The sequence below is a fragment of the Emydura macquarii genome, unplaced genomic scaffold (assembly GCF_026122565.2).
Source record: "Emydura macquarii macquarii isolate MOO-44397 ecotype Brisbane River unplaced genomic scaffold, CSIRO-AGI_Emac_v2 contig_2676, whole genome shotgun sequence".
Classification (NCBI taxonomy): Eukaryota; Metazoa; Chordata; order Testudines; family Chelidae; genus Emydura; species Emydura macquarii.
Window position 1 is genome coordinate 22,158,349 of NW_027132813.1, and position 24,732 is coordinate 22,183,080.

A 24,732-nucleotide genomic window follows, 5' to 3' on the forward strand; every position below is an offset into this window, starting at 1 on the left:
TATCTGACATGGTACTTAGCTTCCCTTGTTTACTTTGAACTTGGCTCCTCCTTCTCATCTACTGACCCCTCCCTGCAGGTATTAGGAATGACCTTTATTTCACCCTATTCTACCTTCCTGCTATTAGTCAGTTTCTTAATACCTGCATTTTGTTTTCCTTTTTTTCTTCTGTCTTAGTGATGACATCATCGGCCACCATTTTGGATTTCTCACTAAAACTTACTCTAAACTATCATTAATTACTACTTATCAGAAGCTTTAAATTTAAAACTAACTATATTGCTGTTCATGCCTACATATCTTGATACTGTCACCAATTTTGTTTTTCTAATCAAAACAGATACAATCTTTGTCGTTTTTATCCCTGTCTGCCTGCTTTTCAGCTATATGGCTAAATGCTGTATCTGGTGCTGGTCTCCTTATGTGGGCTAGAGCAGCTTTAAAAATCTCTTGTATCAACCTCTGTCTCTGCCCGCAATCCTCTCTGCCCGCCCCTCCACAGATCTTAAGTGGTGTGCAGTGTCCTGTGCATTAGCAATGATTATCATCTAACTTTTCATTGACTTGGATGGAATTTTGCAATTGAAACTCCTTTTATGAATAGTGTGACAATCATGTATTTAAGTTCTTTTAACTCAGTTTAATCTGCTTCTGACTCATGTTACTCTCAGATGGCATTGTGCCTGGTTGATTTAATGTGTGGGGCCCCATTTGGTTGCTAATAGTCTCACCATGTCATCAGGTTGCTCCAGGCTCCATCAGCCACTCATGCCGACAAGCACAACATCGTTATCTAAAGTGCTTGTATGACCTGCATCATCATAGTATCTGAGCGCCCAACAATGGCAGCCTGGCCAGCTCAGTGTTGCTGCCATTGGCTCTTGTGCCAGTCCTGTGATTGGTGACACGCTCACAATCTGCAAACAAAAATATTAGCTCTCTATGGTTCAGTGGCAAAGTAATCTGTGCTCTCTCAGTGATTTGCTTTTGCAAACATTAAATCAGGTTTCAGATTTCTTCCATAAATATTACATGAGCCTCAGAAATTATTTATAGCCAGTATATTTGAATTCAGAACCATTTGGGAAAATAAATGCACTCAATATTTTGGAAGTAATTTTACTTATAGCAAGTACAGATTTTAAAAAAATGCATTTCAGAAGTTTATCATCACTCAAAAAATGATACAGGGGAAATGATTAACAAGTTCGAAGCATGATATAAAAATGTCTGAAGTTTAACAATACCTGTGTGTAGACAACTGGAATGATACCAAGAGAAGGATTTGGCTTGCTATCTTCACTGTAAATATTATTTTTAAATCATGTGGGAGCAATATGGTTCTGAAAATGATTACAGGAAAATTAAAGTCACAGTAAGCTTCTGACCCTCAAACTTTGAGTTTGGTACTCACAGGAAGGCCAATCCCTTGAAGGGGAGGTGTAAATATGAAAAATATAAAGAGTATTTGTGTCTTTGCGTTTAAATTTTCAGTTTTGTTCTGCTAAGAGCAGAACACTGGACAATGTGCTAGACTGGAAGCAGGAGATAAGGAACCTGGTTATCCATCGGTCTGCAGCTCTTTCACAATAGGATGGTACCACAGAAATAGGTTCTGGGGAATGCATAAGAAAGATCCCCAATGTAGAAACAAAATTAAGGAATTTTTTTGAAGGTTTGAATAAAATCCTGTCTGCTGTTTCCAAGTTAAGAGACAAGGGAGAAGAACTCATTCTCCCAATATAAGAAATTGTTCTGATGTTTGGGGGAAGTGGAGGGGTAAGTTGCAGGGAATAGGCTACTCAAAAAAGGCTCAACCCTTTACAGTTAAAATGTTACATGTACACAAATCATAAAGAGAAGAATGTGTTTTGAGTAGTTTCAAAATATTTAATTATAAAATACGTATACTTGAAAATCCCCTGCATTATTTTGATGTGTCAGTTTTAACATGGCCCTAGCACCTATGCAGCGATTTAAGGGCTCACTCCTGAAAGGTGCTGAGCACTCTGGCCCTGATCTAGCAAAACACTTAAGCACAGGCTTAACTTTAAGTACCAGTAGTCCCATTGAAAAAACAATCACATGTTGGAATGGGACCAGAGTGTTCAGCACCCTGCAGGCCTGGGCCCTAACTGCATAATGAAATGCCTAGTTTGCGGAGATAATCCAAATAAGCTTTTAAAAAGTGTTCAAAGTATTAGTCTTGCAGTAATGGAAACTGGGAACTCCTAAGAACATTTCACCTCCACCATTGACTGGCTGAAATAATACTGATCCTAATTGTGTAACAAAGAATTAAAGGATGTGTGACCCGCTGTACCCCATGTTCACCCTTATGGTGTGATTTGTGTGTCATTTATGTTCACCCTTAGAGTATAACTGTGTACTGTCCAATGCAAAGTATGTCATGTAAGATGCTTTTGGAATGCTCATGACATACTGAACATTATAATTATGGTAGTATGTTTTCTGCAATGTCGTATGTATAGATATGAAACTCTGCTATGCAATATTCCCAAATGTGTGTCTCACATGGCTTGAATAGATCCAGGCAAACACAAAGAAAAGTGAGAGTTCACACCTTGCTGAGGCATGCATACAGAAACAATAGACTGGCCTGAGCACCTCATAAGGCAACTTTCATTTGACTCAGGTGGAGGAAACCATGCCATTGCCGGACATGGCTGATCACCTGACCCAAAGGGGTGACGAGGAAACAGGTTAAAGGCCAGTGGCATTTTTGTCTCTGGAGCTCTCACTCAGAATCCATCTACAAAGCAACAACAAGCAACTGACAGACTGCCCAGGGAGGAGGGAAGGCCTGTGTGGTAAGATTAACCATCAAAGACTGTATGGCTACTGAAGTGTTAAGTTTAGTTTAGTATGTAATTTGTTTTATTTCTTCCTGATCAATCCTACTCATATTATTCTGGCTTATAATCACTTAAAATCTTCCTATACTTAATTAATTTATTTGTTTGTTTTATATAAAGCACTGCATATGGTTTGAGTGTGTGTAGCAACTTCATTTAGACTGACAGAGCTGGTGCATATCAATTTCTTTGATAAATTGACTAACCAATCAGCTTGCAGAGCCCGGTGGGCACAACTGAACTCTGTAAGACGGCAGTTCCTAGGGTTGCATCTGGGACTGGGGATGTTGGCTGGGGGTCACTTCACTCCATAATCCTATGAGGGACTAGACGGAAGCACTCACTCACTAAAATAGGAGCCACTTATCTGGAAGAGGCTGTGCATAAACTGACCCAGGAGTGTGGGGTTTACACAGCAGGGCAAGTGCAAGATGGGCTCCAGGAGTGGGGAACTGGGGTGACACAGCGATATGCCAGCCCAGATTGCAGAGGGGAACATTACAGGAAGGTAATGTAATTAATGCCAATCAATATGGGTTTGTAGAAAATAGATCCTGTCAGACTAACTTGATATTTTTTCTTTTATGAAATCATAAGTGTGATTGATAAAGATAATAGTGTTGATATAATAATCTTAGACTTCTGTAAGGCCTTTGACTTGGTACTACACAACATTTTGATTAAAAAACTAGAATGATATAAAATTAACATGGGCCACATTAAATGGATTAAATAGGGCTGACTGATAGGTCTCAAAATGTAACTGCAAATAGGGAATCCTCATCAAGCACATGTGTTTCCAGCAGGCTTCCTCAGCTATTGTTTCTTGGCCCTATGCTATTTAATATTTTTATCAATAATCTGGAAGAAAACATACAATCATCATTGAGGAAGTTTGCAGACAATACACAAATTGGGGGAGTGGCAAATAATGAAGAGGACAGGTCATTGATACACAGCGATCTGAATCAGTTGGTAAATTGGGTGCAAGCAAAAAATGTGTGTTTTATTTCAGCTAAAGGTAAATGTATACATCTAGGAACAAAGAATATAGGCCGTAGTTCCAGGCTGTGGGACTCTGTGGTAGGAAGCTGTGACTCTGAAAAAGATTTGAGAGTTGTGATGAATAAGCAGCTGAACATGAGTTCCCAGAGTGACTCTGTGGCCAAAAGAGCAAATGAGATCCTGGGATGCATACAGAGGGGAATCCTGAATAGGAGTAGTGGTTATATTGACCTCTATATTTGGCACTGATGCAACTGCTGCTGTAATACTATGTGCCCACAATTCAAGAATGTTGATAATTTGGAGAGGGTTCAGAGAAGTGCCACAAGAATGATTAGATTGAGCTCTTTGAGGCATGTTTTTTAATACTTTATTTAGCTTAACAAAGAGAAGGTTAAGGGGTGACTTGATTATAGTCTGAATACCTACATGGGGAACTAACATAATAATGGGCTCGTCAATCTAGCAGGGGAAGGTATAACACAATCCAATGGCTGGAAGTGGAAGCTAGACAAATTCAGAGTGGAACTAAGGCATATATTTTTAAAGGTGAGTAACTAATTGTTAGAACAATTTACCAAGGGTTGTGATGGATTCTCCATCTCCATCACTCCATCTTTAAAGCAATAAAGGATATGCTCTAGGAATTATTTTTGGGAAATTATATGGCCTATATTACCTTGGAGGTCAGACTAAATGATCACAATGATCCCTTCTGGCTTAGAAATCTACAAATACTTTGTATTTAATAGGTCTTTTCAAATGGTATTTAACCAGACTTTGAAACATTTGCAGGCAAATGCTGTACTAGTTTCATCCATAAGATGGGGGGCACTGAGTCTTATAGAGTTAGGTAGTCACAGTGTGTAAATATTAGGAGCAAGATTAGAGTTCACGACACCTGAATGTAAGGCCCTAGCTAAATACACTAGAATGCAGCACGTCCCATGCAGGTCATTTAGATCTACATGTTCTGATTTTATGGACCCATTGGAACTTCTTGGTATCCCAATTTATACACCCAAAGACTGAGACTCCCTAAATTAGTGATTACTTCTGGAAATGTTGGCATAATCCTCTGTATGTCAGTTACCCTACTGCAGGGCCACTGCAAGGGAAGGTCAGGGGTTAGCAGGTAGGAGCTGAGCAAGCCCTGAGCAGCTCACTGAATCACTGAGCCCACTGTTGCATTGGGTAGCCTGCTTCTACATCTGAAGTGGTGTGAAAGTGGCTTGCTAAATGGTCCTGTATATCCCCAGACAGTAATGCACTTTTTCTGGTCTATTCAGTTTTAAATATTGTTCTTGCACTCTTAGAAGTTCTTCATCATTCTTTTCACCATCTCCATTGCATTCTTACAAAGAAATGTGTTTCCTTCCAACAAGATTCTGCTATGTTTTAAGAGTACACCCACCTACTCCCTATGTTCCTTTCTGCTGTGCTGCCACAACCTGCAGTTAGGACAGGGAGTTTTTCAGTTTCATTATATTTTAAATTAAATGATAGGCTACATAGGAAATCCATTAGTCTGCTGCATTCTAGTCAAAGTTAATTACAGTTTTCAGGCTTTGGGGGCTGCTGCACTAGGTCAAAATCCTCTACTTTTCAACAGAAAACTATGACATTAAACTCCATCTGCTGTTCTACATATTTCCACTCACTCCATTCATTGTCACAGCTCTGCAGGTTCAAACTCCATTGCAACATTTTTTTTTATACCAGGTGAGCATCTTCTGTTTCAGCTTGTGCCCAGAACAGAACCTGCAGCTTAAAACTAATAAAACAGAGTGTTCAAGGAATGTGGAAGTCATTTATTCAGCAGCTCTCTGGGAATAAAGTGGGATACATAGGCTAAAGCAGAATTGCCATGGGTTAGACTGCAGCAAAAGCACCTGTGCTACCTGAAAGCAGAATGCAAGGCAGTGGAGCTGGTTTGGAAATTTATTTATTTGTTTTTGTTTTTTTTTAAAAAAAGACCACCCCAAACTGAACATTCTTTGGTTTTTAATGAAAATCAAAAAATGGTCAATGAACATGGATTTTTTTGTGAAAATGTATTTAGTTAAAAACACATTTCACTTTTAAAAATAAAATAAAATAAAACCAAGCATAACCAAATTAAAAATTGACAGTGTTTTGACATTTTTTGACCAGTTCTACAAGGCTGCCAGATAAAATCAGCTTTTAACAAGCTTATCTCTGCAGCTCTACCTTTTATGTTGTGTTTGGAAGCAATTTTCTATTCATAAATAACTAAAGCCCCCAGTGCTTCCATCTGTGAATCCAGTGAAGGGGGAGTTTTATCAAGCCAGGATGCTCCCTTCCCACCCCATTCACACATTTATAATCCTTTCCTCTGGCATTTGTGTTCTACAGAGCCATGAGGGTCAGTTTTACGGAAGAGAGATTCTCAGCCAAATATATTTGGGGGAAAAGCAGCAGTGCTGCTTTCCCCTCCATGTTCTGATACCCCTTTAGAGGGACTCATGGGACAGCCACAGTTTTGGGAGCTATGGGAAACATGACTTCTCTGGGGCCAGTGCTCTCCAGGGACCAGCAGAAGCTGCTTGGGCAATGTAAATGAGCAGAGACAATAGACATGATACTCATTGCTTCCGGTAGCGTCTGTGAGATAGGTACAGATCTCAGGGGAAACACAAACGAGGGAGTAGAACCCCTGGTTTCTCTTATAAGAGGCAGACTTTGCCTCTCTCACTGACAGAATTGTGATATATTAAAACAATAATCTTCCAGAGGGAATAGATCAGAATGTTCTGGCTGATAAAAGCAGCCAGTAGGAAGATTTCCAGAACAAGTGCTTAAGAAGTTCAAATGCCATCCAGGATATTTAAGCCTTGAGCAATTCAGCAGGATCAGCAGATTGAGCCAACTGAGATATGGGCAGTAAGCGCTAGAGCACAGCTGGGAAACAAAATCATTGCACTTAACCCCTTGTTACAAACATGCTTGTTTCTGTTAACTCTGGTGATTGTTCTTTAACAAAACTTAAGAGGGCCTTATAATTTAGGGTATATTTAAATCACATTATTAAGGTTTTTTGCTGTGATATCAGGAATATTGCCTAAATTCATGTCTGTTCGAAATATTGAGGAGTTCAGTTTTATACCCAAGTTTCCCATTAAGTTCCTTTTAAAAATGTTTTGCAGTTAAATTCTGTATCACTTCTCTAGAGTAGGAGGCCACTGTGCAAGTGTTCACAGTTGAGCTGTAAGATTTTTGTTTTCCGATAAAGAGTTTTTAAAGGCATATAAACACTATTTTTACCCTTAAATTTAAAAAATTTACTAAAAATAGTAAACTATGCATGTAATAAATGAGTTAAACTAAATATGCATCTAATAAATTAGTTAAATTAAAAATCCAGTGCCTTTGCCCAAACTGTGACTATGTACTACCACATTTGAATTATAATTTTGTGTGAATGAAGGATTCAGGCCCCTATACAACAAATCACTTAAGCACATGCCTAAAGTTAAGCATTTGAGTAGGTTCTGTTGACATCTATGGAACTACTCATATGTTTAAAGGTTAAGCTTGTACTTAGATGGCAATCCCTTGAAGCACTTATTTCTTGACAGTATTGTCCTTACTGATAGAGTATGAAATAAAGAAGAATGCAAAATCATATGTGTGTGTGTGTAGGCATAGATATAGCATTAAATATGTGACTTCTTTTTATGACTCAGTTTTAATTAGAATGACAATTAACTGAAAACAATTTAACATTGTTTCCTGAAAGGTTAATGGGATTCATGTTTTAAGGGATGTAAATGCAATACAACTTTGCCAGGAATCCAAATCTAACCTTTATTCTCTTTAATTATTTTTCTAGAACAATTTCCTGGGAGTTTATTAAGCACTCTTATTAAACAAGAATGAACTTTGTAGTAAGATAACGTGTGTTCTGTTGCCATTCAATTTAAAAATTAATTTGTTACATAATGTGTCATTTTTACATATAAGCATTAAATGAACAAACAGGTTATTATTTTTGGTAGGTAATGTGCAACGTGAATGTTACTTAGCAACTCAAATGCATGCAGAACTTTTTCTTTGAACTGCCTTTGTGCCTTTATACTATATCCTAACAAGAAGGTAACTCCCTCTAGTGGATAAGAAGATATTTCAGTTGCAATGTCCCTTCACTCTTGTTCAGATCTGATGAGAAATCAGGGAAGAATGTTCCTTTGAAAATCCACAAGTTGATAATGCCATAAAAATTAGTTTACTTTGGCACTATCATGGCCTGGGATGATACTAGCTTGTAGTTATTCTGCCTAGGGCTAAATTTGAAATATAGGGCCGCATGAGTGAATTTCACAGGCTTTCCTACTTGACTGAATGCACTTGAATATTGTCTTGTTTAAACTCCGATGTTGTGCATTTTATTTTGAATGAATCAGTTTATTGCCAGTGTTGCAAACTCAAGACTTTATGGTGAGTCTGCTGATCTCTGCTGTTTTTCTTAAAGCTCCAGCTACTGCTGTTCATGTGAATATGAAAGAACCTTGGCTTTTGTTTAAAAAGACAGAATGTTTCTAGCCCTACTGCTTGTGGGGAAAAGTTTGAAAACCCAGCAGGCAAATAAAAAGAACCTCGCATTTATTATTTTTAAGAAATCTCATGCTTTTTAACCCTATTTCTGTGATTTCTGTGACTTAGCAATACTGTATTAAATTACAGGGTTTTGATTAGACAGGAGATAATATTGTGTGACATGCTTTAGCTATAAGCAACATAAATCTATGTTATAAACTCAGATCCTGACCTGGTGTTAAGATACATATGGGCATACGCCTTCAGGAACCTGGCCTAGATCAGATCCTGACTATACAGACATCTCTTATCAGGGCTACCATGATCCTTCACTGGTTATGAATTGATCCAAGATATTCTTTATGAGGGGAGAAGACCAAAGAAGAACTCAATAGCTCTAAATTGTCTCCACAACTGGACTTTTGCAAGTGTCCTGTCTTCTTTGTTTTTTGTTTTTTTTCCCGTTTTAAACTGTAAGCTCTCCAAGACAAGGAGTGTTTTATTATTGTGAGCACATTCAATGCTAAATAATAATTAATAATTTTATTGTTTTTATTATTATTATATTGTTTTCCCTCAATGGCAAACAAGCACACTGCATTGATTGTGCTTGCGTATGGGGCAACTTTTACTAGTGTCTCTATACGTCAAGGGTTATAACTGGAGAAAACATCTTCCAGATGCATTTTTTTAAGTGGAAATGGTTTTGGATCTGCAAGGTCTGTATTGTTGCCCAATGTGCTCCTTTCAGATGATAAATTTGCATGCCAATTATGTTGTGTATGAGTTTGAACCCTAAAACCTCAACATGAAATTCTTAGAACAAACTAAAGCATTTATTTTCTCATTGAAAATCTTTTTGTAGCTATTTCATGATGCTTTGTCACTTGATGGTAGCAACAAGCCAGTCAACAAAGAGTGACAAAAAGAGTCAATCATCTGCCTTATTTCTTAATAAAAGCTAGCAACTCCATATCTAATGTTAGGAGCCAAGGCTCTTCTGGTAGCTGGGATCACACCAGAAATGAAAGGAGAGTAGCATCATGTACAATAGGCAGAAATTATTGTTTCTGCAGACTAGGAGGCCTGCCGGATGCAAAGTCACAATTCAAAAATGGTTGAGAAATGTCATGATTGCTGCATGCCTACGAAACATTAGCATAGTAATTTGAGCTATCGTAACAGAATCATGAGAATGGGTGTTCTGTTCTTGTCAGATTGGTTGACTGGTGAGGGAAGGATGAGGAGCGTGCTCTTTAACAGCAATGTAATAGAAGGAGGGCGCTTAGATGTCAGATCAGTAGCCTTGGCAAACCCTGAAAGGAAAACTAGAAGAGAGTTATGTTTCCATCTTTGTAGTCAAACCAAAGCAATAAAATCCACCATGGCATACATACCCCTTTGCTTGGAACATCAGCACGTTAGTTATATGGTTCCAAGATATGTCTGAGGAGGGAAAAGACAAAAACAAAGAGTCAGCACATTATTAATATTGAGGGCCATTGATCTTTGCAAACAAACATGGTGACACAAGGACAGATTCTGCTGCCAATTAAATAAGTGCAAATCCAGAGTCACTCCACAGGAATTACTTTTGATTTACACCAGTGTATCTGACAGTAGAATCTGGCTCACAGAGAATATCCTGTCTGAGAGGCAACTGTCAATCCCTACAGTGTAAGAGACAGAGGAAGAAAAAATGAAATCTAATATTGAAGGTCCCTGGGGAATCTAAGGCCAGGCCATCCATATGTTTGTAGTAAAAATGTAATCACAGTTTGGAGTAGGATTTCAAATTCAAAATGGAAAAAGTAAAAAATGGAAATGTAATCTCGCTGGTATAATAAATATCAATGGAATTCATTTTATGTTGACAAGTTTCTGATTTTCTCAGCAATGGCTTAAATCTTTTTTTCAAGACTGATTCTTTACAGGCTTGAATCTTTCAAAAATTACTTTGTATTTTTATTTTTGAAGAGAACTGTCTGGAAAATGCTGCATTGTTCTTAAGTGCCAGTATAATTAAACAAAACACAGGCAAGTGCATGCATTATTGGCTAGATTTTTCTTTATTCAAGACAGCTGAAGTGCCTGAGACATGAATAAACTTTTGTGACCAAAAACAATTCAAAACAATCAAAATCAACAGCTTTGTGAAACATATTAACTCTGACTTAACTGAAACTAGAAATGCACAGGCACTGAAGAACTCTGACTTTTGAGTAACATCCAGATGCAAAACATGGGATTTGTTCATTTCTCTCAGCTTGCTAGATGGAAGTCTGAAAGACATTTGAAATTGGAGTTCAAAACACGCTTTCTTTTACAGCACAGTATTTTTTTTCTCTTCCGTGCGCTTTGAGAGGGGTTCTTTTAAAAATGATGATAAGAATAATGGTGCGAGCCTCTCAGGACAGGACTTACATGAGAATTCATGCTTAGGCCTTGAGCTGGTGCTGGGTTATTGTACAGAATTTCACTCTGAGAGACTTGGATATGGGCATATTTGGTGGCATTGCCGTATAGCTCAACCAAAAGACTTTCATAAAGGTTTCAGAGGTACAATAAACAATTAATTAAAAACACATGCAGGAAATTAGAATAAATTAAGGACACACTATTTAAAGGAGGCTCTGTAGGAAAATTTATTTTTTTCAGTTCTCTGAAGATATGATCCAAATTCTTCTTCTTCTTTTTTTTTTTTTTTTGACTGGAAACCTTTCTATAGATGGGCCCTTTCCCTCCAGTGCCTCTGTACTTTCTTTGAGCTCTGTGTTGTCTTTTGATCCTATCCTCGTCATTAGAACTCCCACTATGGTTTTTGTCACCATATAACGTCATTATAAAATAACTTTTCGTTTTAGATTAAGGAAAAATAAAGAAAAAGAGGTAAAATGTTCAACAGCGCCTGGGAACCCATTAGCTCAAGTGTCTTAGGAGACTTTAAAAATGTTACCTTCTGTGAAGAAGCACTGTGTGTTTCACTTCTGTAATAGGTTGTGATAATTATATACAAAACAGGAGTCGTTCACCTTCAGCAAAACACGGGGGGGGGGCAACTCCATCCCAACCTCTGTACTAGAGCAGGCACCTCCCCAATGCCAGAGCAATAGAGCCGTGGTTGGCAGTCAGTGCGGGCAGGCTGCCCTAATTTACATTCCCTGTGGAATAGCACCTAGTGAACTGGAAAATCACCAGGGAACTGAACCATCCTAGCCAAGCCTGCTGCCACCCAGGATCTATCCCTGCTATGCTCCCGGCACTGATTTTAGTCACCATTGTGTCTTAGCCTGATCTGCAAACCTTTTGCTCTGTCTTAGCTAATGGAAAGTGGCCATAGGGCAGCTACGAATCTGGTGCCAGATCCCTAGAGAATTAAAGGTGCAGAACACAAAACTAAATCAGAGTTACACCAGTCTTCGTCAGTCCCTTGCGGAGTTGTTTAATATATGTTTCAATGTAAATGCATTTCCAGGTACTGGAAAATCATTTATTTCTATCTTTTCTTTTTTTTAAAGCTACTTTTTACCTGTTCAGTGCCGTTAGGCATTATAAAACTTTCCTTCCATGTTTTCTACATGCTGTGCAAATTGGATTATTTTTTAAAGTTGCTTTTCTTGCCACAAGTTTTTCTAAATATTGCATATTGTTTATTTATGATGATTTTTATACCCTCTTAAATCAATCTAGCTATAGTTGCTTTGCTGTACCAGTTATTTTAATTTGCTATCCCCTGTATGTGTGTGTATTACATATTAAAAGAAGTTAGAACAAGCCTACATATTTAGCTAGAACAAAATCTAGTTAATGTAGATTCACTATTTAAAAACTATAGGGTAGATTTTCAAAGGTACCTAAGGAATTTAGGATCATATTCCTATTGTCTTTCAATGGAATTTATGCTCCTAAATTCCTGAGGTACTTTTGAAAATCTCCAGTAAGTGTGAAACCAAAGGTTTTATTTCAAACATAATCAATAAGCATTGAAAAGAACAAAACTTACTTTATTTAATATTATTTAGGTCTCTACAATATCCAGGAGATTTTGGTAGTTTGTTTTTTTGTTTTTGTTAATTTTATTCCAAATTCAACCACTAAAATTCAGTTTGTGACCAACCTGATTTTGTTTATTTCATTTTTTGGGTTATAGTGATTGTTAGACCATTCACACAGAAAGAAAGCTACAGAGGATAAACGAAAACAGGTTACATAAAAACTATGACCCAACTTTGTCCGGGGTGAAATATAAGCTGCTTTGAGCTGGTAAACCTCAGATTTCACAATCTCACACTCTACATCCTGCCAAGCATTTCCTCTAACGAATAGTCCCATTAGGGTAGCACAATCTGGCCCAGAGTAAGTATGTCACCAGTCATTTAGGACCTAATCCAACAAGGCAACTCCCACTGGCTTCAATGGGCTGTGGGTCAGATCCACACTGTAGTCATCTCTCAGGGGGAAAGAGATGTGTAGTTTTTATTAACTTTGGGTGAAAGGTAGGGTCTGTGGGAAACTCCTGAAGGTAACAGAGCTGGCTTAGTTCCATTTTGTGCACGGCGTGAACAGCTAGGGAACTGCTGTTCAGGAAGACATTCTACCTCCACCCGTTGCAGAGATATGCTCCACCAGTTCCACATAAATATGATCCAGACCCTATTTCAGCTGGAGCACTGGTGGTGGTGGTGGAGGTGCATTCAGAACGGTGATGACCACAGTGTAAGAAGCCAAATAGAAAGTCATTTTCCCCTGGCTTGGCTTGGATTCAGTCTCCTCAAATCCCAGCAGAGCAATTCTCCACAACACCCATTTACTTGGCTTTGTTTTAGAACTCTACATGAAGGTACAGTTCTCATATCTACATTGCCTGTAGTTCTGTTGTGTATGTTCGATACTCACTTGATGCATGTATATGCCCATGAAACCAGTATAATAAAGTTCAACACCGTGGAAAAGAAATCAGCACTGAAGATCAGAGAAGAGAATCTAATGTGCAACTCCTATTACTAGCAATGTAAGTTTCATGCAGAGCAAGAGCCTCGTATAGCCTGAAGTCAAAAGGACTTTCTTTCTGTCTTTGACATTTAGCCTGACTTCCCTTTTCTAGTTTCCTAATCTTTCTTTTTCATATCTCACCTGAAATTGAGCTGCTGCTTCTTCTGCATTACATGTTGCATAATTTGTTTTCTTTGCTAGAATATATCCACTGATATGTATACAACTTGATTATCTTCAAGGAGTGTGTAGCAAAAGGGAGGGACAAAGAAGGATGATTCTGTGACTAAATCTGGCATGGGAAATCATTCCTCATCTTACCACAGATTCCCTGTGTGAGTTTGACCAAGTCACTTAGGCCCAGATTCTAAAAGCTATTTAGACACCTAACTCCCATGGCTACAGTGGGAGTCGGATACCTAAATACCTTTGAGGATCTAGGCCTTAGAGTCCTGGGTCTGGATTTTCCAAAGGCCTAAGCTCCCATTTAGGCACCAAAATAAACAGGTAAGTATTCAAAAGTGATCAATACGTTAGATGTTGTATTCTTTTGAAAATCTGGCTGTAAGTGCTATAATGGTTGCTACTGGGTGCTACTAAGCACTATTGGGAATCTGGGTCATATTAGGTCCCCAACAGGAGCTGATCTGTTTTGAAAATCTGATTCCAACTGTACAAGTTGAGCACTTGAAAATCTGGCCCGGAAATCTGGTTCCAATTTCTCTTCCATAAATTTATCTTCCATAAAATGGAGGCAATAACACTCAGTGTTGCCCACTCTTGAAATTGCATCATGAGTCTCACAATATTTGGAGTCTTTCTTAAAGTCTCAACTTCTTGGAGTCATGAGAATCTCAGCTTTTTTTTTTTTTTTTTTTTTTTTTTAAGTGCATTTCCAGACCTGATGGTAGCAGAGAAAAGCTTGAATATGTGGCTTGGGTAGAACCTAAAGGCTCCAATGTCAGAAGGCAAATAAACATTAACTCCAATTTATTTATTTTATTTTTTAAATAAAGATTTTCATGATTTTTGGGATCTGAATCACAATGTTTGACTGCTTGGATTTGGCAATATTGAATACTACTTTTCTGCCTACCTTTGTCTCTAGATTTTAAACTCTCAGTGTAGGGACTGTCTGTCTCTTAATATGTTTGTACAATGATCAGCACAACAAGGCTCTAGGCACTATTGTACTATAGATAACTTTATTAAAGGAAAGGATACATTCTTTTCAGCAGAAATCTTGGTTCATTCTAAATGTATTTACCTGGACCTCAGAACATTGGGAACATATATCCAAGTTTCTAAGAGGTAGTCTCGTTGTTTTGAAGGCAGTTAGTTATCTGGGAAACTGAAGGTATCAAAGTAACAAGATAAAGTGGTTTTGGCAGAAACTGAAACTTGAACAGCTTTCATTTTGCACAAGCGGTTGCTAACAAATACCTTTAAATGGTTTCCTAGATAGACATATCTGTTTCAGTTACCAGTCAGGAAAGCCGATTTTTCTTGATTGACACTACCCCTTGAAAGTAACTTCTAAAATTAACCTTGAGCTCTCCAGGGTGCATTTTGCTGAAATCAGGTTGTCACAAGATTGTTGTTGTTTTGTCTGTGACTTAGAGAAATGTCACGGCTATTCTGTCTGTAAGTGGAACGCTAGATGTTTTGAAATCTGAAAATATCTGTGAATTTCTACATATGAAAAACAGTTTCTCCACTATAGTATGATACCAACAGCTTGAAAATGTATTTTTAGCTTTTTTTTGTCTCATTCAGGGTATGCTCCAAAGCATATCTGAGGAGCCATTTAATTATTTATTTTATGAAATCACACTTAACCTGCTTAGCAAATTAGCATTCTAACCTGAGAGCTCAAATGCAGCATGGCTGATCTTTTGGTGTACGCATCAATATCTTTTATGCTACATCAGCCTAGTTACAGTCACTGTACACACACAATCCCCCACCTCTATTTTGCATCAAAACAGGGAACAGATTTTAACTATAGAAACTCATTTAAGAACATGGCTTTAGAAACCTCCTAAGAAATCATGTGTCAGACAGAGTGAACAGAATTTACAGCAAGGAGCCTAAGTGCAAGAGTTTGCTGACATATTCATTAAAAATGTTTGCAATTTGTAATAAAAATTGGTTCAGTGTAGACCAGAGCAAACAGCACTTGCTCTCTCCCTTTCTCTCTCATTCATATGATACACAACTTGCACCATAGAAGAGATTGTGTGCATTAGGTCAGAAGTGTCAATGTCAGAGCGGAAGTGGAGGTCAAGGGAAAGAAGATAAATGTATTAATTTGTAGGGCAGGATCTTACTTATATGAAGGACCAGGATTCAGCAAATTCATATTTTCCTTGAAATGGAATGGAAATGGAAGTTAAATTCAAATCTCACTAATATAGTACAATGGGCCAAACAGGTTTCTTAGCATCATAATTTGGTGTGACACCTAGAACTCAGCAATTCCAGCTGGTGGCCAGGCCTCTCAGAATGTAGCATTGGTCTCTATGCATGCTCAATAAATATCCCTTTCCTACAACACTGCAAGCCTGTTGCATCATGCATTTCTAATGAAACATTGGATCCCCTAGATTTTTTAAAGACCATGGGCCAGGTTCTGCATTGTTCTGCATCTTGTATAGTCACTTACATCAGTGCAAAATGGCCTTACCTCTCAGACACGGTATCATTTTATACCTATTTTCCTCTCATGTAAGTAACTACACAAGGTGTGGGGCAACAGCAAATCTGTCCCTTTCTATATATTGTAGCTATTTCTCACAGCACTTTGTGGATAGCTACAAAGAATGAAGCACAGATGGTGCTGCTAGTGTATGTTGAGTTGTTTTTAGTAGAACAGTAAGGCTGTCTTAAAAATCTGCTATGTTTTGTACTCTAACATATAGGATCTTGTTATCTACCAATGAGAGAAGTGTTAATGGGGCACTCATTTGGTATCTGTGTGTTATCATCAGCACTAGGATTGTGGATGGTGAATGACCTTCCTCTCTTACCCTACTAAATGTCAGCAGTACATATCACTAAATACCATGGTATTTATGGTAAGCTCTTTCTATTAGTCTTCAATCCTCTTATTAGGTTGTGACCCTAAATATTTTTTATCAGATGTAAAGAAAAGTAATCTTCCAATCTGTCCTGTGTTTAAATAGAATGGAAACTGTTTCAAGTGAAACTATGTAAATCCTGGAAGATACATTTTTATACAGTGCTTTTACATGAAGGTACCAAGATATATGAAGCTAGCTTCTGTGTCTCCAATGGAACAATCCAGTGTGCCTTCAATATGACAGATATACACCATAGGAAGCAACTGTGCTTCGGAGGTAGAGGTCAGGTAATACTCTGAAATGATCATTGCATGGTGATTTACCTTTTCAAAGTGCTGTGATAACTTTAAGCCTGGACCCATTTGAAATCAATAGCAAAACTCCCATTGATATCAGTAGTGCCTGGATCTCACCCTAACTCACAGCTTTATCTTTAACATCCTCATACGTAACTACATATTCAGTGTACATATTCAGTTCCCCCTCTCCAAGGTGTTACCCCACTTTGCAGAGGGGGAACTGAAATGCAGACACCTGGATCCACAAAAGGGACTTAAGCAGTATGATGCTGTTCCGATCTCTTCTCCTCATCAGGCAGGGCAGGGACTCAGAGAGGACTCTCCCATATCCTGGGTGAGTGTTCTAACCACTGAGCTAAAGATTATAAGGGAACTCCCCCTCAAGCTCCCACACGCACACTTTTATATGGAGTTAGGTAGCCTCAGCACACCTACCAGATCAGGCCCCACCTGTGAGTTAGGCTGAGAAGCACCTATCCTCCACCAATTCATGGATCACACTGGGGCTTCAGCAGGAGACAGGTCCGGAGGTGCCTAGAGGGAGGCAGCAGTGCGTGTGCCCAGAAGCCAAAACATAAGCACCTTGGGAACTTTACTTCAAAAGTTTAGGGTGCTGAGTGAATTTAGGTACCCACAGCATTCAGTAGCAGCCAAGCAGGAATTCTGTGGATTGCGGTGGTGCCTGAATATGAGACTTGGGTGCCTAAGTCTGTGGAGTAGATGTCTACGTAACTTTATGGATCTGGTAGGGTGACTAGATGTCCTGATTTTATAGAGGCAGTCCCAATATTCAGGGCTTTTTTTTATATGGGCGCCTATTACTCCCTGTCCCGATTTTTCATGCTTGCTATCTGGTCACGCTGGGATCTGAGCTTAAATAATTTATCCCAACTCACATGATGAGTTTATGGCAAAATTCATATTAGAGCTCAGGAGTCACACAATGTATTAGGCCCTGCCAGTGTGTGATGTCTCCACATCCCTCACATATATTATCTACTATTTGTTTTGTGCCAACAGTGTGCTCCACACTGTACAAGACATGGAGGCAGCAGTGACTCACCATCCCAGACACAGGATACTGCCGTTCTAAAAGATGCATTGTCACAAGGTGCTCTTGTGCCTTTGTTCGACATCTAGCTGAGTTGCGGTCAGTGGGTTTAGAGAGATGTAATCAGTTGCAAGTGCGGTAAAGGTGGTTTTAAGGAGAATTAGTTTTTTCTAATTACTGCAGCTTCCAGTGTAATGAGGCCTCTCTCCAGGCTGAAAGCAGAGGCAAGGGCTATGTAGTGGAATGTAAGCTATGGCAGTTCAAAGTGAGAGAAAGTCGCAGTGTTCTGTTTACCTCTGTCTAATGTAAGGTCGTTAGGGCTGATTGATGTAGACAGCCTCTATTTTTTGCTCCCATAATTTTATGTCCACAAGCAATTGTAGGTGCTCCTTTAGGGGTGCAGTTAATTGGAGGCACAAGCAATATGTAGATTTTAACTGTAATCAAATCCACAAGTCAGGCAATTAGTCATGAAGGAAGAGATTTTCAAAGGCACAAGCCCAGCTCCTGTTGAAAGTCAATAATACTTGTGTCTAACTCCCATTTATGCCTTTAAAAATCTCCTTCCTAAATATTAATAACTGTTTCCACAATTATTTCACCTGTAATTCATTCTACATGCATCATTATGGGTGAAAATGGAGAAGTAGGGTAACATTTTAAAAAGCACCTAAGTGAATTAGGTGCCTCAGACTCAGTTTCAAAAATGTCTGTCACCTTTTAAAATGGTGCTTTGGCTCCTAAATCATTTAAGTGCTTTTGAAAAGTTACCCTACAGCCTCTTTCTATTTTAAAGAGCAGTGGTTCTCAACCTTTTTGGGCTCAAATTATAAATGTTTATGGCCTGTTGTGACCCACTAAATTGTCTGGGGGTCGAGGCCTTGATGGGATTTTGGTCAGATCTTGCCCCCACCCCAGGGGAGTTGGGTCCTGCCCAGCACTCACCCCACAGTGAAGGCTCCTGCAGCTCCTGTGCTGTGGGGCTTGGCTCTCCACTCCAGAAACTGCAACCTCCAGGGTTGCAGTGTCTCTCAGGTTTGGCCCTGCCCCACTGACTAGACCAAATTTGTGTGAGTGGAGTTGTGACCTGGCTCAAGGGATTGCAGTTCCACTCATTCAAATTTGGCCTACCCAGACTGCCATCCTCATGATATCTCGGCCAAACCTGAGTGGTGCTGGGACCCCAGAGGTTGCAGTGCCTGGAGCAGGGAGCCGAGTCAGCCAGCCCCATAGGACAGGAGCCACAGGAGCTGGCACACAAACCTTTGAAACATTCTGGTGACCCAATTTTGGGTCCCGAGCCATGGTTGAGAAACCCTGTTATAGAGCCTAATCCAAAGTGCACTGGAGTCTGGGGGAGTCTTTCCACTGGTTTCAGTGGGCTGTGGGATCAGACCTTGGTTCCTTGGGCTGTTTTTACTGAAGAGCCAAGCTGCTAAGATGCTTAAATGTTTCCAGTTACTGTTTCATTGTTGATTTTTATCCCCCCGTTCACTAGTTTGTCTGTAGCTGAAGTGGAGACTGGAATGACTCACTCACGAAAGCACTTAACAGTCATGTTCTATACAGGCTGAACCTTTTGTGCTGGGTTTTAATCAGTTATTTTTAAATGCTTAAAGATAAAAAGTTACCCAGCTGAATCTTCCTTTCATCAAACATCTCATAGCAACAAGACGCCACAGGTGAAGATACTGTGGGACTTGGAAATATCTGATCTCTTAGAATAGAGGTGTGAGACAAATCCTGCTGGAACCTCTTTCCTTCTAGTGGTGCCTTTTAAATGTCTGCTCAAGGGAAACAACTGAACATTTTCTTCTGCACAAAAAGATGTTCAAAAACCACTTTTTTTCTTTTCTCTCTCTCTCTCTCCCTCCCATATTTGCACACTGAAGCAGCAACATGACACACATCGGGTCAAAATACTGCCCCAATACAATGTTGCTTTTCCGTTTACTCCAATTGTCCCAAGTAGGGGATGAAGGAGAGCATGAAAATGAAATTCAGTTATTAGCGGGACACACCTTAAAGCAAATTCATCCTCGCACTGGTGCTAGGTCTGGCACAGAGATGGAAAGGAGGCTGTTTATGCTTCTTCAGTTCTGGGCTGTAGGGACTGGCCCCCAGCAGAGACAGGGTTTAAGTTAAAGTAAGAGGAACAGAGGAAGCAGAGGGGAGTGCAGCTCCCTTTCCTTGGCTTGGCTGAATAGCACACAGTTTCTCTTCAGCAGGTGCAGTGAAAGCTCCTTTTCTTCTTATGAGATAGTTTAACCCTAGGACACAGACTAGAGCCGCTGGCTCCTCACTCATAGCTTCTCTGGGGCATGCAGCCGCTGTGAAACTCAACCACAACAGGATCATCTCCTCCGGTCCCTGATCCATCTTCTCTGGCATACTACATCCCCTGCACAAGGGCTTCTGTGGGGTGACCCAGAGTTGTCTCTGCCTGCAGTAGAGGCCTCCTGCACTAGTGGTATTTGCCCAGGGGTCCTTACATGGGGCCTATAGCCTTTTTGAATGAAGGCCTATAGTACAATTAGAAGTCTGGCCCTTAGTAATATTTTCATATCACACAAGCTTTTGAATTTGTAATCATTTAATAATCTCTTTCATATATAGCACCTGTTGCACCAATGTTTCAAATAGTCCATAATGATACACTTTTAAAATTAAGGGTTTGTAGCTGACAGGTCTGATGCTCTATCATTTTGTAACTGATAGGCTGTGTGATTCTCACTGCAACATAACTGTTTCATTAAACTAATTTCTCTAGCATCTTTCAACTCTTGCACAAGTTGGCTTGCCAATTGAAATGACAAAGGGACACTGAACACATTGTATAAAGAAATGCATAATACAATTAGGGAAAGAGCTAGGAAAGAATCAGTACAGTAGTCAGGAGTTCTTCATGAACCTACATAGTCCAATCAAAGACAAACAAAAGTGAGTGCCTGATTTATACAGAGTACGTCCACTCCTACACAGTCCTATCTAATTCTGACAGATGCATTCCTCAGGTGATGGGATGATATGGCTGGTTACCCAAAAGCAAGAATGAAGACTTTGTCTTCAGATTCTACCGTTGATCTTATGAGATGCTGAGTGTAATGGAAGTTATGGATATATTTAATATACCTGTATTTCAAACTGTGCTGCCTGAGACACACCTTAGACAGGATGGCAGCAGGACAATAGCCTGCTTAATGGCCCATTAAGACACTTACAGAGGCCAGGGGCCCAGGGGAGAAACCAGAGATATGCCTGATAAGCCACCAGGACTTGCCCATGTGACTCTAGACACCATTTGAGTTCATGTAAAATCTCACAAGCAGCCTGGTGAGGGCCAGGGGGTATATAAGACGGAGCCCTGGGAATCCATTTTATCTTTCAATCGGGATTCAGCTTCAGCTACCAATTTACCTCTGGATCAGCTCATCTACAACTGAACTGAAGCTGTGAAACAAAGGATTGAGGCCCATCTAATTACTGGATGTACACCAGAGAAACAATGATGTATACAGCTTTTGGTCAGAACACTCCATTATTAAATGGGGAATATAAAATGGGGAATGCCATTAGGATGAGTAAAATCTCTGGAAATGGAAGTATTTTTTTTAAAGTATGACCAATGTATCGTCTCCTAGATCTACACACTAGTTCCACTGCATCCCCCACAGTTAATAGAATACCTTTAATTCCCTAAATACATATTTTTAAAATGACACTAGTCAGCAGTAGTGGTTCGAGTCTCTCCTGTATACTAATTTGGGGACAGATTGTCAACGTATAGTTTTTCCTGAGTAGGGGGTGATGCCTAGCTGTGCTGGCCCAGGAGCAGACCGAGGAGGGATTTGTGACTCTTGATTTCTCAGCTCCTGACTTGGTCTGGATGGGAAAGTAATCTGTAAAGTATACACCAGTAGCAGATTACTTCTTCTAGTCCTACTTCTTCCACCATGCCAGCTAGTGTATGAAGAGGCCTGTGGAGTCCAGCCAAGTCTCCACCCATTACCCACCCTTGCCTGCCCATTCCCAGCCCACCTCTGTCATGGAATAGTGGATCCACAGCGGCTGCTCTCCATTCAGCCTTGGACTCGCTGGGCTCCCATCCTGAGCAGGGGAAGAAGAAGCAGCTCTACATCCCTTTGCTCTCGTGTATAGGGCAAGGGATAGTCTTTTGCTCAGTTAAGTTAGGCTGCCCAGGGTTTGAGAATGGCTGTGCATGCATGGTAGGATGGAGGACATAATAGGTGAGTTGTCTTGTTCAATAGAAGAGGCTGCATAACCCCCCCCCCAAAAAAAAAAAAAAAAAAAAAAAAAAAAAGGCAGAGTTAAGGTCTAAGCGTGAGAATGAGAGTCAAGGTGGGTAGGAATATGGGAGGTAGTGGGAATGGCTGAGAGACATGTAACTCCCATTCATTTCTCATCAAGTTAATATATCTTCTTACTTTTTGACTTGAACTTGATTTCACGTTATTTATTGCAAGTAATAGATGACATGATCGCACAGAGAATATGATTGAACAATATTGTCAGCTACATTAAATACCCTTTGGGCATTTCTAGGAGGGCTGGTTAATAATTCTCCATCTAAACCTTTTGACAGAAAATTGGGTTTTCAACTAAAAGACATTTTTCACTGAAAATGTCTGCCTTCCAAGGAAAAATTCAAATGTTCATTGAACAAACAAAAACTCAAACCCTCCCAAGTTTTTGGTTTTCAGCGAAAAACCAAAACCTTTTTGTCTAAAAACATGTTGATTTTCAAATAAAAGTCAGAATTTTCCATGAGGAAAAAATCATTTTCCATCCTGATCTAGTTACTAGTCTTTGCGTGACCCATCATATTTTTTGTAGTATGATTGTTATGAAGGGCAAAATGCTCTCTTGAAGGATATCAGTTCAATTATCCTTGCTTAGCCAGAGTAATTTTTTTCAATCATTTTATTTCCTGTCACTTACATATAAAATTGACTTACAGAGACAGGACTCTTCAATGTTTTCCCCTTAGGATTTCTATTTAGATTAAACAAGTACTTCAAATGATAATGAGTCTTTCTGAAAAACAAATGTTTGTCTTCTCTAAACTGTGCAGTGGACTCCCATGAGCTTTACAATTCAGTGAGCATTAATGTTATATAATGAATGATGAGACCTCTCTGTGAAGATCGTATGCAGCTGCCTATACTTAATTAAAACATATCAGGTTTGGTGCTTTTCCTTCGATTTTTTACTTTGTCGTTTTTCCACCTTTAGCACCAAATATCCATCAAAGTCTAAGTGTATACAACATGTTTGTCTTAATGAAAGTCATCTATGGGAGGCATTGCCAATGCTTTTGGAAGAAAAGACAGTTCTGGGCTGATGAAGCTGCTGGCTGTTTTTCGTTTTTGTTTTTGCAGATTTTTAGATATGGGATTCCATATTTTCACCTGCAGTTTAGGTTGTTTAAATGTCTAAGTAACTGATAGCACATACAGGAGCTTAAATGCTAAGTGACATAATTTGCACTCACAAATAAACGTAGGTGTAAAGTTATATCCTTGGTTACTTGCTTTTACAATTGTTTAGGCACAAAACCAGAGGGTCTAATAAGACCAGGGTGAACAGGGTTGTGAAAGTACAGTCTGAAATCTCTCATGCCCCGACTGTGGTAGGGCTCAGTAAATAGAGGGAAGTAGAGAGCTTTCCCGTCCTGCGGCTGCTGAATGGAGGACTGTGTGACCTGCCCAGCCATCAGATGATATCATGGAATTTCAAAGAGGGCAGAGAACCTCCCACTAAAAAGTCAGATGGAGTAAATGACTGCTTACTGAAGGTGTTGAATGGGTGAAGATAGCTTGCAGGGCCCTCGGTGAGTGAGTGGTCCCTGGGTCTGCTGGGGAAATAGGAAGTACAGCCAAGGCATCTTTGATGCTCACAAAGCTGGAACCTACGTTTGCAAAACAAAGAATTTCACTTTTGAAATGGGAACCAACGCTATGTGGATTTCAGGCCTAGTGTTATCTTCAGGGCCGAGTTGAGATATACTAATTTAACAATGTAAAGCACTGGCAGTTGATGTAACTAACATCCAGCTGGAGTCAAGCCTCTTAAGAAAGAGAAGTTACTGAATCTGATCTCCAGATGTTTCAAAATGGCAACTGAGACTTTCCTCATTTCCTAAAGAAAGACAGCTTATCAGCAGCCTTTTATACAACCAAGTGGCCTTGGCTTTCACAGTTTCCAGGGATGAAGTGCAGGCTTTACAGAGTTCCACCCCACCCCACTGCCAAGTGCACTCTAGTTTGTAATGGGTGTTTCTTAAAGCTACGTGTTCTACCAGGTCTTCACTGTTAAATCCTTGGATTAACCAGCTCTGTGTGGCACTCTGTCCCCCTCTAGTGGTGGAGAGGCCAGATATCAATTGATGAGCCTGCTACAGGCTTGGGTAAGAGAAACGTGGTTTTTTTTGTTTGTTTGTTTTGGTTTTTTGTTTTTTGTTTTTGGGGGGGGAGGGTTAAGCTCAGGCAATAGAGGCTCATACATTAAGCTCAAGAGGTCCTAGGTTTGAACTCTGACGACATGGGGTTTTGTTAGAACCCAGAGGGGAGTTGCTAAATGGAAACACAATGGAAGGCATAGGGGCATAGGGCTGGGGAGAAGAGGGAGGGGAGCATAGAGGGCAGTTGAAGACAGTGATGGTGGGTATGGAAAGGAATTGGAGCAAACAGACAATCAGCATGGGGCAAAACATGCAGACTGCAAAGTGCCTGATGAGGTAATCCATGTTAGTGATGGTCCCTGCTGCAGAATCTGCTGAGATTGCTCCCGTGCCTGCCCCTTCCGGCTTCAGTTCCTTTGGCTCCTTGCTGGAACTTCTTCTTTCCTCA

The 24,732-nt window shown here is 39.7% G+C and overlaps 1 long non-coding RNA gene across 1 annotated transcript in view; it reads left to right on the plus strand.

The window, feature by feature from the left end:
• The first annotated feature begins 3,234 nt into the window (after positions 1–3,234).
• The window catches only part of LOC137164287 (uncharacterized), an 84,395-nt gene continuing 62,897 nt past the window's right edge, over positions 3,235–24,732 (plus strand). Inside the window, exon 1 of the long non-coding RNA XR_010922984.1 lies at positions 3,235–3,384. This is a non-coding gene — a long non-coding RNA (uncharacterized lncRNA). The remainder of the gene's footprint in view (positions 3,385–24,732) is intronic.